This window comes from Galeopterus variegatus, unplaced genomic scaffold, assembly GCF_000696425.1.
Source record: "Galeopterus variegatus unplaced genomic scaffold, G_variegatus-3.0.2 Scaffold421, whole genome shotgun sequence".
Classification (NCBI taxonomy): domain Eukaryota; kingdom Metazoa; phylum Chordata; class Mammalia; order Dermoptera; family Cynocephalidae; genus Galeopterus; species Galeopterus variegatus.
In genome coordinates, this window is record NW_007726532.1 from 294,838 (window position 1) to 301,361 (window position 6,524).

Genomic DNA, 6,524 nt, shown 5'->3' on the forward strand with positions numbered 1-6,524 from the left:
ATTTACTGTAAGCCAAATGTGCTTGTACTTAATCCCACCCTTTCCCAAAGATTTGGAAGCTTTGATGCATTCCTTTTGGTCTGTCCTTAATACTAAAAGTACCTATAGACACTTTTGCAAAAGTTAACACTAAAACTACAAATCGATGACACTTCCAAGGCAAAGCAGGACTGTCTGTTCCTTCAGTGTTGCTGTCACTGAATTTTGACTTTCACTGCTCTATCATACCTTCTGGTTGAACACTGACATTTCATAGTTCACAACTGTAAAGATACCTACCTACTTATGTGAGTTTAAAAATTGATCTGCACAGGGCCAGCCCCGTGGCTCATTCAGGAGAGTGTGGCGCTGGGAGCACCGAGGCTGCAGGTTCGGATCCTATATAGGGATGGCCAGTGCGCTCACTGGCTGAGCGTGGTGTGGACCACACCGTGCCAAGGGTTGCGATCCCCTTACCAGTCAAAAAAAAAGAAAAAATTCATCTGCACAAAAGAAATAAAAAAACTATATACAATAAATTTGTTTTTAAAAATACAAAAATAAGGGCCGGCCCGGTGGCGCACTGCTACAGTACACCACTTGGGAGCTTGGCGACGCTCCCGCCGAGGGTTCGGATCCCACATACAGACTGGCCGCTCACAGGCTGAGCAAGGTGTGGGTGCAACACCGAGGGTTGCGATCCCGTTGCCGGTCCCAGTCCGGTACGGGCGCGACACTGAGGGTTGCGATCCGTTGCCGGTCACGAAAAAAGACAAAAAGGAAAAAAATAAAAATAAAAAAATTTTAAAAAATACAAAAATAACATCTGTCACTTTTGTCATGCTGACAATTTGACTACATACACATGCAGGAGAAATTCTGATTTAGTCATCTGGCCAGCTGTAGCTTGTGTATTAATATAATGAACACACTTCACACTGACAGAAGAGATGTGTATTCAAAATATTCCATAGGGCCGAGCCCATGGCGCACTCAGGTGAGTGTGGCGCTGGGAGCACAGCAGTGCTCCCGCCGTGGGTTCGGATCCTATATAGGGATGACCAGTGTGCTCACTGACGGAGCGCAGTGTGGCCGATCTCAAAAAAAAAAAAAGGACAAAAAAAAAAAAAAAGACAAAATATTCCATATACTAAATACTGCATAGTCTCTCCACGTACAAATGCCGGTTATAATGGTTTTTGTTCTACTTGATTAAAAGTATGTCTTAAGCAAGCTAATATTAAGTGCACTAAAAACCACTACAGTTCAATAATCTATGACCTTATATAAAGAAATCCAGAATATACAAAATACAACTATAAAAAATAATTACTGCCATGCAAGATTTTAAACTAAAAACTGCATAAAAACGCAATTTAAAACGGCAAACTCAAATTTACGTAACACTCAAGATAAAAAGGTCAGCAAGTAAGTTCTACCAACACAATGCTTAACAAGAATTTAGAAAAGGAAATACATTCTCTTTGCTGGTATAATGGTATAAATCAGATCTTCAAATCTATGGGAACAGGTCATCTGTCTCTGTCTTCTATCTCAAGAAATTAGCTCTTTAACAGTTGTTTTTATGAATTCTTTTCTTTCAGTTAAATCATAAGCAGGATAATTTTCATATACCTTTTTGCAAATTTGCTTCATTGTGACTTCCTCCAAGTTGGCATCAGCCAATAATTTCTTTACTGTTTCCTTTAACTCCTCATCTGTAGGTGGTTTCTTCAATTTTTTAATTAAAGGTTCATCATCTGAACTATCCTCAGATTCACTTTCTTTTTTGGAACTGTTTTGATTCTTCTTGGTAGTGCTGCTATCTGCCTTTTTAACATTAGCACTTTTTACAGATTTTTTACTTTTAGAAGTAGCTTTCTGTTTAGGCTTTTCTCTTTTAGTTGTCTTTTTTGGTGGCTCCTCTTCACTTTCTTTATCTTCATCTGAAGACTCTTCCTTGTTTTTCTTTTCATCTTCATCACTACTAGATTCATCTGACAGAATTTCAGGACACTTGGTTCGCTTAGCCTTCCTCGCCATTCCAGAGCTGTTCCGTTCCTTTTTACCACCTTTGCTAGAAGTCTTTTTAGATTTTGGCAATGGTTTGCCAGAAGGCTTTGGATGCATTAAGAAATTCAAAATCCTCTTCACTAGTTCACTATTTACACCTGATCTCTCCAAATCAAGAACCTCGCAGATGCTCTTTAACATGGCATTTCTAAATTTTTTCAACATTTCTTCCTTCTTTTTATATTGGACACTTCCTTCTTCAAATGGAAAGCCACTGAACTGACCCACATTCTTCTTTAATGAGGACACTGTGCCTGGTCTGTTGTAAAGCAGTTTGTGTAGATTTCTAAGTTCATCCGTTTTCTTCTTACTCAGAAAGAAATGTATCCTTTCAATTTCACAAAGTTTCTGCCCCTTTCCTTGTGCAATTGTAAATGGCTCTCTTTGTAAGGAAGAGACTTGCATTGTCAACCTTTCTACTTTTTTCTTTTCTCTCTTGCCTTCCACGATGAGACTCTTTTCTTTTTCTTCCTCGTCCTCCTCGTCGTCATCGTCCTCCTCGTCCTCCTCGTCCTCCTCCTCACTTTCTCTCTGGCCGGGCACTTGGGGTTCCTTCTCGGACGCGGACTGCGCGGAGGTTCCGTCTCCCTCCGCAGCGGAGGCCGAGGAGGACATGCTGGGGACCTGCGGGCGGGGCAAGACCAGACGTCTCGGTCCCCTCGTTCCCGCGGGCAGGACCGGGCGGCCACGGGGCTGATGCGACCCTTCACAGCCCTCAGGGAGCGGAGGGGCCGCGGGAAACCCGACCTGAAAGTTGCCTCCTCCTGTAGCCGAGACGGCGGCGCTCGGTCCCCGGGGACGGCTTCCCGCCCGCTCCGCCCGCCATCCAGGGATTCCCGAGGCGGGAAACCGCGCCAGCTCCTCCCGCCCGGACTGCGCCGCCTCCGGCCCGGCCCGAGCCACCGGGCCACTCGGCGTCCCCTCCCCCGCCCCAGGTCGTAATAACTTCGTATAGCATACATTATACGAAGTTATCGTGCTGGGGACCACGGGTCCCGGCCGCCGCAGGCCTGGCGCGCGAGGACACGAGAAGGCTCCGGGAGACGGCGGCGGGCGACGCTGAGGAGAAAGCGCGCGGGTCGCTGTGTGGCGTGACGCTCGCGCCGCGCGCTCCGCTCCTCTCCGATTACTTTTCTAAATCTAAGTATGGTTCAAACAGCAACACACACCACAAAGTACATACATAAATCCCAGACATAGTAGAAAGTGGTATCCAGGTGACAAAGTCTGAATTTCACTGACTTTTCTCCAAGAGTCACAACTCTAACTTCAGGACATCCCCACACCAGGCTTTCCCCACATCATTTCCACTGACAAATCTAAAATCAAACACATCTTTTTCTAAAGACTAGTCCTTCCTTCCAACTTCACTCTAAAAAGCAGCATTTTCTTAGTCTTCAAACTAAAAATCTGACATCTTTGATTCTACTCTCTCCCTCCCCACCTACATCCAATCATTAAACCCCAGAGATTCATCCTTTCCTCCACTTCCGTTCTATTTTTAAAACTACCAGCTTTATCCAGTCCTCATCGTCTCAAACAGATTACTCTGAGACTCTCATAATTGCCTGTTTCCTCTGCCCCACCAACATATTCTAGCCACTAATATCAGATATACCTTCTCCAAACTCCACCTTATAAATGACAATCCTTTTCTCATTAGCATCAATCATTTTTCATTAACAAAAGCAGGTTAAGAGCTAAGCATTACCTACCTGACCATCTCTCTCTCAATTATTATCCTTTACAGACTCTCCTCTCCAACCAAATTGCTGGGAGCACTGATCCTCATACCTAGAGCAGAAGTTCCCAAAGGGGATTTCAGGGGGTCTCTGAGGTTGAAGCTATTTTCATAATACTAAGATAGTATTTATAGCCTTTTTCACTGTGTTCACATTTAAGTGATGGGGCACAAAAAATGATGGATAATATTGGTGGCATCTCAGCACGAAGCAAGACAGTGGCATAAACTATTTTAGTAGTTACTGTATTCCCCAATACCACATGCCCCCAGTGAGAATGTCCTTGATGAAGCAGTAAAAATGATTAATTTTATTAAATCTCAACTCTTAAGTATACATCTTCTTAATGATGGTGTTCATAAAGCACGTCATTTCAAGGAAGAGCATGTGTGGAACTGTTTGAGTTGCAAGCTTAACTAGCTGCTTTTTCATGGAACACCTCTTTTACTTGAAAGAACAACTGAAAGACAAACTAGGTTGTTCAAATTCAAATACTGGGAATTTTCTCAAAAATGTACCAGGTGAGCCCGTCACTTCTAGGAAAATAACTGATGCTATTTGTTGCCAATGATAAATGTGAGATTTCAAGCAAAAATCAGAGTTTTGGAAAACTTATCCACCACTGTGAGCTTGACAGCTTCCCAATAATAGAAGACTTTTCCGATGAGATGGTGAGATTAACGAATGTAATGTTTTCATATTGTATAATGAAATGTGTCAACATTTGGAAGATCTTCATAACTCACTGAACCAATATTTTCCAAATCACCAATGCATGATGTTACTAAATTACATATGGACAAATATCTACTCAAAATGTATGACAGACCAAAACATTTTAGTATAATAGAGCACAAAAAAACTTATTATTATGGTTTCAGAGTCCACATTGTAACTAACCTTTAAGAAACTGCCAATTATGAGGTTTTGCTGCAACATCAAAAAAGAATATCCGCAATTAGCTGAAAGGCTATTAAAATATTCTTCTTTTCCACCTACACATTGGTAAAATTTTCTTCATCTACTCTAACCAAAACAACTTGAGATAAACTAAGGGTAGAAGCAGATAAGGGAATCCAGCTCCCTTCAATGAAGCCATATGTTATAGAGATTTTCAAATACATGAAACGAGTCACTTTTTTCACTAAACTGATGTTGGTTTGGAAAAAATAGTTATTATTCATAAAAAAATCTATGTTGTTGACATTAATGAGTATTATTCTTATTTTTTAAGTAAGTAGCATTAAAAAATATCTCAGTCTTAATTCCTAATACAATAAATATTGATAGATATCATGCACATAAAAAATCTTTAGGGTTCTCAGTAATTTTTGAGAGTATAAAGGGATCCTCCAGACTAAAAAGTCTGAGAACACTGCCTTAGAGCAATCTCTTTTTTTGCTTTCTTCCAGTTTCTTTTTCCTTTATGTTCACTACTCCTTCACTTCTCTAAGCCCCATTCATCTTTCCATTCTCTGCTGTCCTTGCATCAGCCCTCCAAGTCAATGCCTTCTTACCTGCAACTTCACGACCCTTATCTATTTAGCACTTGGCAAAAATCTATTTATTCCACAATATTGTTTTTAACACAAGCATGTCCCAGGTACTATTTATTCTAGGTGCTGAGGATATAGCAGTGAGCAAACAGACTGGACCCCTTCTTCTGCAGCTTACAGTCCAGTCTCACCAAAGTGTGGTTGAGCACCATAAGTATCAGTGTCACCTGAGAGATTATTAAAAACACAGAATTTCCAAAATTGAAAATTTAAAAATAAAAAATTTTTAATGCAGAATCTCAAGTCCCAGCCCAGATCCACCGAATCCATATCTGTGCTTCAATAAGATCCCCAGGAGATTTTCCGCACATTAGAGAAGCAAATGATTTATGCATCTCCCTAACTTCTGTGAACTTCTTGGAGGTACACTATTACCTCCAAATACACTACAAGTATTCCTAGCTTAAATAATAGTTTACTTGTGCTAATCACTCGCTCAAACATGAATACCTATTGTATGAAGTTATTTCTGGGGATTTTTTTTAAAAAAGAGCAAAAGCAAAAAAACAGATCCCAAAGAAACTTTCATTTCATAGGAGAAATAACACAATAATTATAATGATAGTGAACATTTCAAAAAATGCTTTCTGTGGGCCACGTATAATGTCAAGGGCTGTCTGTAACAACCTTATAAAGTAGATTATCACTATTATTATTCTCATTTTAGAGATAAGAAACCTGGAGCTCAGAGATTAAGAAAATAACACAGCTAGAATGAGTTAAGATACCTAAACCCCAGAAAGTGGTAAATGCCATTAGAGAGTTAAAGAGATTCAAAAGAGGGGCCGGCCCGGTGGCGCACTGCTACAGTGCGCCGCTTGGGAGTGTGGCGGCGCTCCCACCGAGGGTTCGGATCCCACATACAGACCGGTTCCCGCTCACTGGCTGAGCAAGGGGCGGGCGCAGCACCGAGGGTTGCGATCCCGTTGCCGGTCCCGGTCCGGTACGGGCGCGACACTGAGGGTTGCGGTCCGTTGCCAGACACGGAAAAAAGACAAAAAAGGAAAAAAAAAAAAAAAGAGATTCAAAAGAATCTTGGGGAAGGAGGGTATGAGTTCCTTGAAGGAAAGTCTTAGAATTATCCTCAGTCTTGGACATATCCAGAGCGCTAAGCTCCTTGCACACATTAGGAAGTCAGGAGACATTCATGGATTGAAAGTAAGTATGTGAATGG

At 41.5% G+C, this 6,524-nt stretch overlaps 1 pseudogene; it reads right to left on the reverse strand.

Annotated features, from left to right (window-relative positions):
* Positions 1–1,128: 1,128 nt before the first annotated feature.
* On the reverse strand, positions 1,129–3,142 carry LOC103587123 (annotated as a pseudogene).
* Positions 3,143–6,524: the final 3,382 nt, after the last annotated feature.